Source organism: Hyla sarda, chromosome 10 (assembly GCF_029499605.1).
Source record: "Hyla sarda isolate aHylSar1 chromosome 10, aHylSar1.hap1, whole genome shotgun sequence".
Lineage (NCBI taxonomy): Eukaryota > Metazoa > Chordata > Amphibia > Anura > Hylidae > Hyla > Hyla sarda.
The window spans coordinates 92,559,382-92,575,404 of NC_079198.1; positions in this window are offsets into that span (position 1 = coordinate 92,559,382).

Sequence of the window (16,023 nt, forward strand, 5' to 3'; positions counted from 1 at the left end):
TAACTATATGTTACAATGTAATTAATACCACATGGATTTTCTTTTGTTCTACACCAATCTAAAATAGAATCCATTACAACACAAACAGCTTCACAGGGAAAACATTCACTGTCATATTCCATATATTCCTGATTCATTAATACACATTACACATATAAAACATACTTTATATCATAATAACCCTCCTATGAACGTCATCACATGACTACATACACACAGCTTTCCTAGAGACCTACCACACCCTCTGCATTCCACTGCACTAAACACTCATCATCATCATCATCATCAACTTCACTTTTACTCCTACCATTGGGAAAAACCACTCCATTCATTCATCTTTATTCAATGATCCAGGGGACCCCTGTGGCCCCCTCTGACACCTTCAGTACATTTCTGAACAAAGTATTAACACTTTTTACAGTTCCAAACTTTTTGGATTCTTCTACATTCTTATACCATAGTGTCACTTACATAAACACTCTCACCTTTTCTAATCCTACCTTCCTCTGCACCTTCTGTAACATACTGTTTCCCATCCTCTTAAACATGCAGTTACCTTTACATTTCCCTTTGCCTTTTAGCTTATAACTATATATGAATACTGCATATAACACTGCTGTATATGAATACATTTGTCCATTAACCATCAGTATATTCCAAACTATTTGTGTCTCTATTTTGTTTCTCTCACTAATCCTATGAAGCTACTTACAACAATCCGTTCCTACCTCACCTGTCTCACCACTTGCACACACCATCAACTCCCGGACCAAACCCACCAACTTCCTCAGCACAATGCACACAGCCATTTGTCCACTCAAACTACCATATCCAAAGCCACCAAGGAACATTCTTTAGGAGACAATGAGTAAAACAAAAGAAGAACAGGCACTCCCTTGTGGAGAATCAATGGGATCACAGGTGTGTGAGGAGGGAGGGTAAAATGAAGGCTCACCCTGCCAAGTTGTGCAAATTCCCACACAACAAGGATATGCGTTTTGCTGTAGTGAACTAGGTCTGCAGCCTTCCTGGAAACGATAGAGATATGAGAGCGAAAACTTCAGGGGTGCAGGAATACAGGCGCTGACCAAGAAGGGGACCAGTGAAGCCAGGTAGGTAACAAACAGCTTTAATCCAATGCAACGCGTTTCACCGCGTTTGCGCGGTTTCATCAGGCATGCCTGATGAAACCGCGCAAGTGCAGTGAAACGTGTCACATTGGATTAAAGCTGTTTGTTACCTACCTGGCTTCACTGGTTCCCTTCTTGGTCAGCGCCTGTATTCCTGCACCCCTGAAGTTTTCGCCCTCACATCACTTAGGAGACAATAAGACAATCAATCCTACTCAACAACTTAGTTTACAACACAGACACAGTTTTGAAACTTCTATACACTTCCTATCTTTGCACCCTCAAACATCCTTCCCTTGGCACAACTCAGTCACCCATTTCTTCAGAGATAAAACATTAGGGCTCAATTAACTGACACATTTAAATACAGTTCTACATTTTCAAGTCTGGCTTTTAAATAATGATTGTAAACTGTTCACATCTATCAAAGTTTAACAATTTCAAAGTTTAAACATTTTTGGGAGTAGTGAGGACCGTGTCTCTCAGAGGATCGGCTATACAAAAATTGGTACTAAGACAAACAAAAAGGGTGCGTATAGGTACAACCAAAATTTGTCTCCTTATACTACTCAAAGTTATCTTCTTGTACAAAAAGATACTGGCTGATACACCACAAAAGATACCAGAGTCAATTTTTAGCTCAGGTACAACACAAAAGATATCAGCAGTACAATATAAAAGATATCAGGGATACAAAAAGATACTGGACTGGTACAATACAAATGATATCAGATAACTCTTATACAACACAAAAGCTACCAGCAGTGCGATAAACACAAAATATACTTTACTGATACAATACAAGAGATATCAGAGTTAGCTTTAACTCTGATACAGCACAAAAGCTATCAGAAGTACAGAATCACAAAATATATCAGGGATACAAACCACACAAAAGATACCAGAGATACCAAATATAAAATCTACAGCACTTTTAGCTCCCTTGACCGTATCCACTGAGTAGATCAAAAAATCAAAAACCAATATCAAAAATCAAGGCAAAAAGTACATTTTACTGGTTCTCCACAACTCCCAATTTGCAAAACTGTGGAATTAGATTTAAGCAGCTGGCAGTCAGTCACCTGCTAAAACTCCTCTGTGAAATTGAGATCACACAGCGGGGAGATTCCCTGTCGCTAAGGGCTAGTCCTAGAAGGTCAACAAAAGCCATCTCCCAGGCTCCCACAAAACTGCCCAAAGGACACAGATAAGCTACAGATTCATAAATAAATCAGCAGACTTACCGTGGTCTTGTAGAGCTAATCAGGCTCCTAGTTTTGGACAGTTCTAGGTTGCCCTGGGTGGCTGGGGGTGTCGGTCCACCAGACCTGGCTCTTCCCTCGAGTGTGGTCCGGTAATCAGATCCCACTTCTGACACCAAATGTTGAGGTTGGCTGCTGCTTAGGCCTGAAAATGTGAGTGACTGCCGATGTATACTGCTGAGGGTCAACACAAGAAATAAACGCCAGACAAAATGTTGGTATACATCTCCTTCTCAGCATACTGGCTAAGGAGCTGTCCCAATGAGTTCTGTTTATTATACAGAAGAACATTGTTTTTTACAGTTGACAAAAAGGGGAGGTTCGTTATCACGTCAAAATCATCGTGCTATATTTTGATTGGTTATTTGAGTATTGCATCTGTATATGTTAGCATTTTAAGCATTCATTTGTTTCCCAACCATAGGTCACTTATGTTGCCATTTCCCTATTCTACCAGAAAATTCAGGATGTATCAGTCCTTCTGCACAGTCTATATTTCTTCAGATGTTTTGTCTCTAACTTACAACTTCTTTATCTTTTGTCCTTTGGCCTCGTCCCAAGGTCTTCATCTTAGTTACAAGCAAATAGGAAGCTGATATATAGGCTAAGGGTAACAAATATCTTTCTGCAGCATTGGCAATGGCATATAAATATTAACATATACATATATATATATATATATATATATATATATTGATCAACTATCAGAATCATTGTAATCAATTTCAACAAATGTAACAATGATACATGTAAGTGGTTATAATATTAGAGTAGAAGGATAAGCTTATTGAGGAAGACAGTACATTTAAACTGAGTCTCTAGTACCCTGTGGGCCACCTCTAGCCTGGATACAAGATATTATACCATTGGCATGGAAACATACAGGTTCTGCATAGTAATCTGCAGAACATTACCTACAGATATTGGAGCTGGGTTTGTAGATCCTAAACAATCATGGTTTGTTGATTGCTTGTCCAATAAGTTGGAAGCCATGACAGAGCATACATGGCTGCAATATGTCAGGCACATATTACAGAGCTGTTAGTGTCCCTCATATTACTACTAGGGGTTACTGACTGAAGTATGCAATGGCTCCATAGAACATCACACCAGATGTTGGCGCAGTGTGTCACTCCACAGCAAAGGCAGGATTGGAGCAATTACCATGAGGAATTTATATTCAAACCTTGTTGAATCCCAACCCAGATTTATTGCTCAAAACCATAAGGTGCCAGCCCTTAGCAGTCCAAGTTTCTTGTTTACAGACATACGAAGGTGACAGTGGCTGGATGTCAATGTCATGACACATAATAGCTGCTATGAAAGTAAATATCCTTCTGCTAAGCGCCTGAAATGGTCTAGACAGAAACATGGGTGCACAATGAAGGTGCCACCTGTGTCTGGACGGTGGACAGGGAAACTATGTCAGCTGCTCATTAGAGATGTCGTGAATTGTTCACCGGCGAACAGTTCCCGGCGAACTTAGCGCGTTCGCATCGCCGGGCGAACATATGTGAAGTTCGATTAGCCCCCTATACTTTAACCCCTTAAGGACTCTGGGTTTTTCAGTTTTTGCACTTTCGATTTTTCCTCCTTACCTTTTAAAAATCATAACCCTTTCAATTTTCCACCTAAAAATCCATATTATGGCTTATGTTTTGTGTCACCAATTCTACTTTGCAGTGACATTAGTCATTTTACCCAAAAATTCACGGCAAAACGGAAAAAAAATAATTGTGCAACAAAATCGAAGAAAAAACGCAATTTTGTAACTTTTGGGGGCTTCCATTTCTAAGCAGTGCATATTTCGGTAAAAATGACACCTTATCATTATTCTGTAGGTCCATACGGTTAAAATGATACCCTACTTATATAGGTTTGATTTTGTCGTACTTCTGGAAAAAATCATAACTACATGCAGGAAAATTTACACGTTTAAAAATGTCATTTTCTGACCCCTATAACTTTTTTATTTTTCCATGTACAGGGCGGTATGAGGACTATTTTTTTGTGCCATGATCTGAAGTTTTTATTGGTATGACTTTTGTTTTGATCGGACTTTTTGATCACTTTTTATTCATTTTTAATGGTATAAAAAGTAACCAAAAATACGCTTTTTTGGACTTTGGAATTTTTTTGTGCATACGCCATTGACCATGCGGTTTAATTAATGATATATTTTTATAGTTCGAACATTTACGCATGGCAATACCACATATGTTTATTTATTTTATTTACACTGTTTTATTTTTTTATGGGAAAAGGGGGGTGACTCAAACTTTTATTAGGGAAGCGGTTAAATTACCTTTATTAACACTTTTTTTTTTACTTTTTTTGCAGTGTTATAGGTCCCATAGGGACCTATAACACTGCACACACTAATCTCTCATGCTGATCACTGGCGTGTATTAACACGCCTGTGATCAGTGTTATCGGCGCTTTACTGCTCCTGCCTGGATCTCAGGCACGAAGCAGTCATTCGTCGATCGGACACCGAGGAGGCAGGTAAGGGCCCTCCCGGTGTCCTGTAAGCTGTTCGGGACGCCGCGGTGAAATCCCTGAGCAGCCGGGATACTTTCCCTTTCACTTCAGACGCGGCGGTCAGCTTTGATCGCCGCGTCTGAAGGGTTAATACAGGGCATCACCGCGATCGCTGATGTCCTGTATTAGCCACGGGTCCCGGCCTGTGATAGCCGCCGGGACCGACCCGATATGATGCGGGGACACCGCGTTACCCCGCGGCATATCGCGGGAGTCGGCGGAGGACGTAAATATACATCCTGCGTCATTAAGGAGTTACCATTGCGATAAACTTTGACCCTGTGAGTCAGCAGACACATTACAGCCAATCAGCAGCAGTCTCTCCCTTCCAGACCCTCCTACCTCCTGCACGGACACCATTTTACCTTTATTCGGCATGCTGCAGGCTTAGAAAGTGGAGGGACAGAGAAGCTGCTCCTGCTGTAATAGGGAAAGCTATAGCTAGGTTGCTGCTAGATGGTATATTCAGGGTCCACTTTACTCCTAAAGCACTATTCTGACATCTGCTTTAAGGACAGCCCCCAAAAAAGCCCTTTTTAGGACTAAAATATCAGTCCGTGTGTCTTGCAACAGCTGGAGGCACCCTGGTTGGGAGGGAACCGCTGGTTAAAAGGGGTACTCCAGTGTAAAACTTAAGTTCCTTCAAGCAACTAACTACAGTATTAAAAGGGCTATAAGTTCAGTCCATGTGTCTTGCAACTGCTGGAGGCACCCTGGTTGGGGACCTCTGCTTAAAAGGGGAACTCCGCTGGCAACCTTTTTTGCTCATTGTCACACTAGTGCAAATCACATTTGGTGTGACAATTGTTCAAATAAAAAATAAAAAAAACCTTTTCTGGCTGTGAAATAAAACCAGTGCTGCCTAAAGGGGGGCTCTAACTATGTGCTGCCTAATATGGGGAATCTTTGTGCTGCCTAAAGGGGGATCTAAATATGTGCTGCTTAAAGGGGGCTCTATGTGCTGCCTAAAGGGAGGCTCTAACTATGTGCTGCCTAACATGGGGGAATCTATGTGCTGCCTAAAGGGGGGCTCTATGTGCTGCCTAAAGGGGGGCTCTAACTATGTGCTGCCTAACATGGGGGAATCTATGTGCTGCCTAAAGGGGGGATCTAACTATGTGATGCCTAAAGGGGGGGTCTAACTATGTGCTGCCTAAAGGGGGCTCTATGTGCTGCCTAAAGGGAGGCTCTACCTATGTGCTGCCTAAAGTGGGGCTCTAACTATGTGCTGCCTAATATGGGGGAATCTATGTGCTGCCTAAAGGGGGGGTCTAACTATGTGATGCCTAAAGGGGGACTCTATGTTCTGCCTAAAGGGGGCTAAAGCACGTTATTCCAAAGAATTTAGGAATAATAGGTGATGTATGCCCTTTATGGATTAAAACCAGACTCTGCATCAACTATGTAATTTTCCATGGGAGTTTTGCCATGGATCCCCCTCCAGCACGCCACAGTCCAGGTGTTAGTCCCCTTGAAACAACTTTTAAATCACTATTGTGGCCAGAAAGAGTCCCTGTGGGTTTTAAAATTCGCCCGCCCATTGAAGTCAATGGCGGTTCGCCCGGTTCGCAAACATTTGCGGAAGTTCGCGAACCGAAAATGTTATGTTCTCGACATCACTACTGCTCATGCTTGTCAGCAGATTAAACTATTTTCTCTTCTGGTGATCTGTCTGGGCCATCAGGAACCTGTCTGCCATGTGTGGGCCCTTACGTAACCACTGCCCCCAGGACCTCCTAACAGTTTTTCAGAATGACCCAGATGTTGGGCAGTTTATCAAAATACCATACTGCTTCTCTTACTCCAGTAATATACCCCCCTCCCAAAGCCGTTAACCTGGGCATAATGTTTTTTTTGTGCGTCATAGAGGCATGTCGAGCGGTCAACTATCTCTCATAAAAAGGTACACTGCCCAAAAGTATGGAAGTATAGCAAGGGTATGCCAACACTTTCAAATCAATAGAAGTATACCTCCCAGTGCGTGGGGTACTGCTGTACAGGGAAAAATGTGCAGGTGATGCAGCACTAAACTAGTACTGAAGCCTCTTCATTCTTAGGTGTGGCCCAGGCATTCAGACCCCTAAAAAAGTAAGGACATATTCTTGAGATATTCTATAAATTTCTGTGATAGCAAACCGATTTAAATGACAGTATGAGACATGTTATGACTATATCAGGTCCATCTACTTGAAATGCTGCACCAGTGAACTGAATGTTTGCTGTATAATCTCCCTAGCAATCAATCAAATCTTTTTTCCTTGGTAATTACAAAATTATCCATTCACAGATGATTTCTTCTATTTCCATGCAAAGCATATATTTTGTAAGAAGCATTTAATTGAGGATATATTTTTGCTCACTTTGTGGCTGAGACATTGCGCCACTGTTTAATTGTTAAGCTATGTGAATTTAGGTGAAAATGAAAAAGGAAATGGGATGGCTCTGAGCAGGAGAGATCTGTGGAAACTACTGTATGAATCATAATTACTTGTATAGTTGTGTATGTAGGACATAGCCAGGGTCATGGATAGCTTCACGTATGTGACTCAGAATTGTTAAGTTTAACCCCTGGAAGACCAATCCAATTTAGACTTTAAAGAGTCATTTAAAATATTTTTTAAACCTTCATAGTATGGTTACATTAACCCTTTAGAGTAATGACAAGGTAATTTTAGTACTGGTGCTTCTGTCATTGAGCCTCCAAGAGTCCCCTTCATGGTGCACAACCATTTCATAATTTCTCAATTTCAGGGAATGATACCAGGGCTAGGCTGTTTTCCAGTAGTACAAACAACTACTTCCTTCCCCTTGCTTGCCTGGCCAATCACAGCACAAAACCTACTCCTTTCTGCTGTGACATAGTGCACTGGACCGAGCAGGCTACCAGTATGCTGGAATAATGATTTGCACGGTACAGTACTATGGACTGGAAATCGTCGAGAAGGCGGTACACTGGCTTTGCAATTTGCTCTTTAAGCAGAAATAAAATAAACTGCTGCGGCACAGCAAGGAAGAGGTTACATAAACCCCTTAGGGACCCTTGACGTACGTCATGACACCCTAGGCATTAGACTCCCCATGTCGGTGATCGCGGCAAATCGCAAGTGAATTCACACTTGCGATTTGCGCAATTTCGGGTCATTACGGGTCTTTGGTGACACGGTGACCCGGAATATAAGGGGGTTGTCTAAGACACCTATGATCCCCCTGAAGGCATAGGAGTAAGGTGGCAGGGATGCCACGCCTTCTGTCCCTGCCATTGGTCGTCAGAAGCGACGACCAATAGCAGTTCGGGGGCGGGGGGTTAACTTTAATTTTCCCCGTCCTGCCCACCCACAATAGGCGGGGCAGGACGGGGAAACCCGACAGGGACCGGTGCCGAAGATCCACTTACCGATCCGGAGGCTGCGGGCGACGGAGATCGGCGGGCGGCGACGTCTTGTGGCTGAATCCTACGGAAGTCGGTGAGTTGCTTGGCAACATCTGGAGGGTACAGTTTGAGACCACTATACAGTGGTCTCTAACTGTAGCCCTCCAGATGTTGCAAAACTACAACTCCCAGCATGCCCAGACAGCTGTTTGGGCATGCTGGAATATGTAGTTTTGCAACAGCTGGAGAGCTACAGTTTGAGACCACTATATAGTGGTCTCTAAACTGTATCCCTCCAGATCTTGCAAAACTAAAACTCCTAGCATGCCCAAAAAGCTGACGTCCACACATAGGGTATTTCCAATTTTGGGGGGCATTTTGTCCTAATATCCCTTGTAAAAATTTAAAATTTGAGGAAAAACCAGCATTTTAGTGAAAAAAATAATAATTTACACATCCAACTTTAACGAAAAGTTGTCAAACACCTGTGGGGTGTTAAGGTTCACTGGACCCCTTGTTACATGCCTTGAGGGTTGTAGTTTCCAAAATAGTATGCCATGCGGGTTTTTTCTTTTTTGCTGTGTCGGCACCATTGGGGTTTCCTAAATGTGACATGCCACCCAAAAACCATTTCAGAAAAACTCACTCTCCAAAATCCCACTGTCGCTCCTTCCCTTCTGAGCCCTCTACTGCGCCTGCCGAACACTTGACATACACATATGAGATATTTTCATACTCAAGAAATTGGATTTCTCTCCTTTTACCCCTTTTAAAAATTTGATAACAGGGTCTACAAGAACATGCCAGTGTAAAAAATGAAGATTTTGAATTTTCTCCTTCAATTTGCTGCTTTTCCTGTGAAATACCTAAAGGGTTAACAAACCTTTTGAATGTCATTTTGAATACTTTGAGGGGTGCAGTTTTTATAATGGGGTCATTTGTGGGGTATTTCTAATATGAAAGCCCTTCAAATCCACTTCAAAACAGAACTGGTCCCCGAAAAATTTTGATTTTGAAAATGTTGTGAAACATTAGAAAATTGCTGCTGAACTTTGAAGCCCTCTGATGTCTTCCAAAAGTAAAAACATGTCAACTTTATGATGGAAACATAAAGTAGACATATTGTATATGTGAATCAATATATAATTTATTTGGAATATTAATTTTCCTTATAAGCAGAGAGCTTCAAAGTTAAAAAAAAAAAAGCAAAATTTTAAATTTTTTCATAAAATTGGGAATTTTTCACCAATAAATTATGCAAGTGTCAACAAAATTTTTTCCACTACCATGAAGTAGAATATGTCACGAAAAAACAATCTTGGAATCATAATGAAAGAAAAAGCAGTTATTAATGTTTAAAGTGACAGTGGTCAGATGTGCAAAAAATGGCTGGGTCCTACAGTGAAAATTGGCTGGGTCCTTAAGGGGTTAAGCACTGAGCTGCTGCTAGAGAAAAGACTGCAGAGTAAAAGAAGTGATTAGCACTTTAGCACTGTGTACATATAGCAGCACAACAAGAAAGGGGTTACAATAAGCAAAAAAGTACTGCTGAGATAAAACCGAAGCCATGATTTACCTTGCAAAGACAGTCTAGATTATTTGGAGATCACATATAATGAACAGCAGACTGTAGGGTAGTGAGACACCTGGTGGACAAAATGTAGAGCTTTTTTTTCTGAGGTAAGAAATCACTTTTGGCAAGTGAACAGACTAATTGAAATGTTCAAAATCACATAGGCTATTCTAGGAAGGGAAGTTATTTAAAACAACAAGGATTATTTAAAAATCACAGCAATTCTTTTTTCAAATGTTTCCATTTTTTTTTCGTCTGCCATAACCTTTTCATTATTTTGTCATCATACCTGTGTGAGGCTGTTTTATAGTTTTTGTGGGATAAGTTGTTTAAAATACATTAGCATCTCAATAATACAGATAGGATAGGGGATAACATGTCTGATCGTGGGGGGTCTGGTTGCTGGGACCCTCCGCGATCTCCAGGCTGGTGCTGCAGTGTTACGGTCATGGGAGCCTGGGGCTTCCGTGATCGTGACATCACTCCATTTATGTCTGTGGGAGGGGGTGTCAAACACAGCCGTCATGCCCCCTTGCATAGACATGAATGGAGTGGGCATGGGGGTTGTGATCACCAGTCATCTGGTTCAGAGAAGAGTTTGCTCCTTGCACCAGATGACTGGGGTGCCGCAGCGGAGATCACGGGGGTCCCCAGCGGCCTAACCCTCCGCGATCAGACATGTTATCCCCTATCCTTTGGATAGGGGATCAAATGTCTAGCGGCGGAGAACCCCTTTAAAGGAAAAAGGGTCCATCAGGCCCTAGATCATACACAGACAATTTTTCAAAGTTACTTCTATAACATAGCAACACAACAGAAAAAAAATGGAGGTTCTATTCTCACCTACCGATTTTCTCTTCCTAACATTACATTTAACATGACTTTGATCACCACCATTGACCACAACAGGAGATAACATAATTTTTCACAGGTTTATGTGCTGAATATAATAAAAAACCATTCAATGTCAATTAAATAATTATTACATCTACTTAGACCTAATGAACCTTAAAGTTACGTAAGACATTTCTTCTATAATTAGCACCAGTCACATCACTATAAAGACAAAGAAGACGTATAAAAGATATATGGGGAGGCTTACCTTCACCATTCACAATCTAGTCCGAATTCACCTATGTGACTAAATATTGTAGTATAGAGAAATCGATAAACTGGTGCTCAAATTTCTTTTGGATATAGGAGAATTTTGTTCAGTTAGAATAGTGATTCCCAACTGTGGAATATTTTTACGAGGGGTTCCCCGAGCCGTAATAGGTTGGAAAGCACTGAGTTAGAATTATGGTGAAATACTATAACAATCTAATAAATAATAAAACAAATGTAGAAATGGAATTAAAGCATACCACAGGACCCATGCAGTTGTTTGTTAGCACACAGAATGGATACACTTAATAGTAAAATAGAACTAAAAACAAAAGTACATGTGTATAGTGTTCACTTGAAACTACAGCATTGGTATAATAAATAGTCTGAAATCATGCCCTATGTACTGTCAGTAGATATAGTGAAAGGTATCAGCACTGTGATGGTCCCTGGTGTTTATTCCCCTCAATATAATCCTCCTATTAATATGAGACACTTTTTACCTAGCCCTATATACAGTGAATATTAAATTGTGTATTCTGTATTTTGTCCTAATTTAATCTTGCTTATTTCTTCACTAATAATTGTCTTGGTCTTCCCTTATATAATTTTAGTTTGCATCATTGTTATTTTTATATATTTTATATATTTTTGCACATATTTTATCTTCCATTTTTTACTGTATATGTTACAATCTCTATATTTTATTGTACCATTTCATCTTTATGATATACGCACCCATTTACAGGTATAAGCCAACATACAATTTTTGGAATATGTATTCATCACAGTTTACCATATTTTCAATATTATGCTGACCTTATCACGCCACACGATAGCACACTTTATTTATGCCTACATGTCGCCATATATATTCCTATAGATACTATTGTCTAATTTATATCTTCCTAATAATGAAAAGTTACCTTCAGAATGCAATGTTGGACTTCCGGTTCCGGCGCGGCTGATGTGAGGCGAGCGGCAGAAGAGCTCCCGCTTCCCCCGCTCAGAAACGGCCCTGTACCGGCCCCCCGGACACGTACAGTGAAACACTAGCGGTCCCCGAATCTTTGCAGGAGTCCGGACATGGAGCGCTTCTTTCAGCGTGGCGGGCCACTCTCGCAGGCGGCCCTGCCAATATGGCCGCCGCCACTGCACCCACGGCCACCAATGTAGCAACACAGTCCCAAGCTGCCAAAGAGGGTCGGACACTGCCACTACTCCCCAGCACCGAGAGAGCAATGTAAAAGACACTGTTCCCCGAGACGTCACCAGGGAGGAGACCGGCAATCCTCACCAGACTGAGAGACTTACTTGTGAACTGGCTGCTCAGTTGTTGAGGTTTGGGACTTGTCGCTGATTTCAGGACATGATCGGGCCTGGAGGCCACTACAGGTTTTCGTTGACATTCTTTTCACTAATTGCTATGGCAAGTGATAATTATATTGGTGGGAGAATATTATGTTTAAGGGGCCTCCCCCATGTCTCTAGGGGGGAGGAAGATTAACGCGTACATTGTCCCTGCAATGTGGTTAATGGGATAAGGGGAGTTCTTTGTTCTGAATGTGCATAGTATTGTGAATTGCAAACTCACGTTGGCCGAAAAAAGGAAGTCCATTACCATAACAAAGGGAATTGGGTCACTACCATCCACCTTTTGGGCATTTTCATTGAGGTTTTCCACTAGTTTTGTTAATTTAATGTTTTCTTGTTATATTTTTTTTCTTTTCTGGTGTCGGTATATTGCTATGCTTACCCAAATGACAGATCATACTTTTTGTTCTGGTAGGGGAGATAAAGAGGGGACTACAATCCTTCCCACTGCTGGTGCTTCCTCGCCTTATGACAGATTGTTGGTCCCAGTATCTTCTTCACATGGTTGGGTGGTATCCCTCTAATCGTTCTTATGGTTAACATTACGTCATGGAACGTGAAAGGTCTGAGGTCCCCACATAAAAGGAGACTATTTTTGAGGTATCTCAAACGTTTTCACCCTGATATAGTTTTGCTCCAAGAAACTCATCTCACTGTTGGGGATTTTTTTAGGATGCACCAGCAGTGGGTGGGACAGGTTTTTGGATCCTCGGCCCAGGAGGGGAAAGCAGGGGTCCTTACACTTATACACAAGTCATTTGCTTTCAAGCTAATATCCCATGTTTCAGATGAGGAGGGTAGGGTGTCTCAGTTAACTTTAGATCATAACGGAGAAGTGTTAAGCATCTATAATGTATATGCCCCAAATGGCGAAAATAGAACTTTTTTCAAAAATCTAGCTGATCGCTTACAGAGTGATGGGTACCCTGGGAAAATATTAGGGGGTAACCTGAATACAGTTTTGGACCCATTGATCGACAGGAAACATGCCTCTAACTTGTCCATGCCCGCTAGGCTTAGAGATTTTATTCTCCCCACATTTATGGAACAGACAGGCTTATATGATGTTTGGAGGGCGACCAACCCAGATAACAGGGAATTCCCTCACTTCTCCAGTGTACATGGATAGTGGTCAAGACTTGACTATTTCCTTGTGAGTCAGAGTATCACTCACCGAGTGCGGTCAGTGGACATTGGAGAATTGGCCCTTTCGGATCATGCACCCATCTCACTGCAGCTATTCCCTTCTTATCCAAAAGGGACTGACATACTATGGAGATTTCCTTCTTTTTTGGCAAAAGATGACAAATTTGTAGAGCAACTTGAGGCATGGTGGTTAGAATACACGATAACTAATGAAGCCCATAAAACAGACCCGCCTCTGTATTGGGAAATGGGGAAAGCGGTGATGAGGGGAAGATTGATAGCCTATGTGGCAAACTTGAAACGTACATCCCAATCTCAATTTACCATAGCCGGCGATAAACTGTGTGTTGCATATTCCCGGTTTCTTGCTTTGCCTACGGAAAAGAATAGATTAACATGGAAGGAAGCTAGAGCTCAATTTGATCTCTGGTTCGATAGACAGGAACGCCTTAAACGATCCTATTTTGAAGTAGATCTATTTTGTCATGGGAATAAGGCAGGACGATTAATGGCTCGACTAGCGCGGGGTAAATGTCCTCCATCACACATAAAGGGACTTAGAGACGCTTAAAATTAGCTTCAGTCGGATCCACAGTTAATTAATAAAATATTGGCCAATTATTATACTAACCTTTATTCTGACTCTCCCACTGATCTGGAGGCAGGTAAAAAGTTTCTGCAGGGATTAGATCTCCCATCACTGACAGAGGACCAGAGGGAGAGTTTGAACGCACAAGTGACTGAGGAGGAAATTGCTGATGTATTAAAACATTTAAAGAACGGCAATGCACAAGGGCCTGACCGCTATACGGGAGCATTTTATAAAACTCTTTTCTCTCGGATTACCCCGGTTTTGGCGGAACTGTTTAACGGTTATATGACATCCGGTTCGTTGTCCTCAGAAGCTTCCATGGCATATATAAAGGTTTTGCCAAAACCGGGTAAAGACGCTACAGACCATAGATCTTATAAGCCGATATCCCTAATAAACCAAGATATTAAAATATTGTCCAAAATTCTAGCGACTAGGTTATCACTAGTAATGTCTGCGTTAATAGGGACTCACCAAGTAGGGTTCATTAGAAACAGATCAGCCCCTATGAACATAATAACAGTTTTAACAGTATTAGACAGGCTACAGCACCAGCCCCAGCTGGATGATAGCCCAGCTCAGCTGGCCCTTGACGCTGAGAAAGCGTTTGACAATGTAAGATAGGACTGACTGGGACTGGTGCTGGATCGAGCAAGTCTCAGGGGCGCATTTCAGGGGCGCCTACCTAAGCGGAGTGTATAGTGCTCCAGTGGCTAGAATATATACCCCGGGCATTCTTTCGGCATCTATAGCATTGGCCAGAGGAACCAGACAGGGATGCCCTCTCTCTCCCCTGCTTTTTGATTTGGCAATAGAGCCTCTTGCTTGTTATCTTCTGGCATCGAACATTTATTCAGGAATACGGGTAGGGGAGAGAGAGGTCAAACTTACTATGTTAGCGGACGATGTACTGTTATTTATGAATTCTCCCGCCTCATCATTGGGGGCTACACTGGACAGTCTAAAGTCGTTCGGGGAATTTTCGGGCTACAAGATCAACTTCCATAAGTCTGGATTACTTCCTCTAGGCACAAAATGTCAGAACTGGCTATCTGATATAATGGGGATGGATATCAAAATAGCACCCTCCTCTGTCACATATTTGGGGATCAAAGTGGGCAAAACACCGGACACTATCTATGCATTGAATTACTCCCCCCCCCCCCCGATATCCAAAATAAAAACAGAACTGATCCGTTGGAGGAACCTACCACATACCTTCATGGGTCGCTGCCATCTTATCAAAATGGTTAGTTTTTCCAGGCTCCTTTATCCCATGCAAACCCTACCTTTATTATTAAAACACAGAGATATCAAAGACCTAAACTCCAGTTTCACTAAATCTATCTGGGCAGGGAAACGCCCCAGAATAGCTTTAACTAAACTAATGCTGGGGAAATAGGAAGGGGGTTTGAAATTCCCTAATATTCGAGGTTATAATTTATCATGCCTGTTTCGGTTTGTGATAGATTGGATTCATGGATCCACCTTCCACGCCATCACGTAGTTGGAGAGGGAGTTAGTGGCTCCATGGGACCTGACGGCTCTTCTCCACACCTCCTATTCCAAACTACACCCTTAGGTGAAAAGCTTGGTGCTGTTACGAGATACGGTGATGACGTGGAAAGAGGTCAGGAAACTATATCACTTGGCTTATTTAATTTCTAAACATCTTAGGCTATCCAAACAACCGGAATTCCCGAGGGAGATACCACAAGGAGTTAAAGCAATATGGGTACACAAGGGACTGATATTGGTGCGTCAATTAATCGATGAACAGAATAAATGTTGGCATCCCCCCCCAATCTTTGCTGGCTGAATATGGGCTTCCTACTAGTCACGCTTTCCCCTTACTTCAGTTGCTCTCTTTTGTGGCATCCCGCTTGAGAGATGTTATTAAGGAATCACAGGACCACGCCCTAGATTACCTC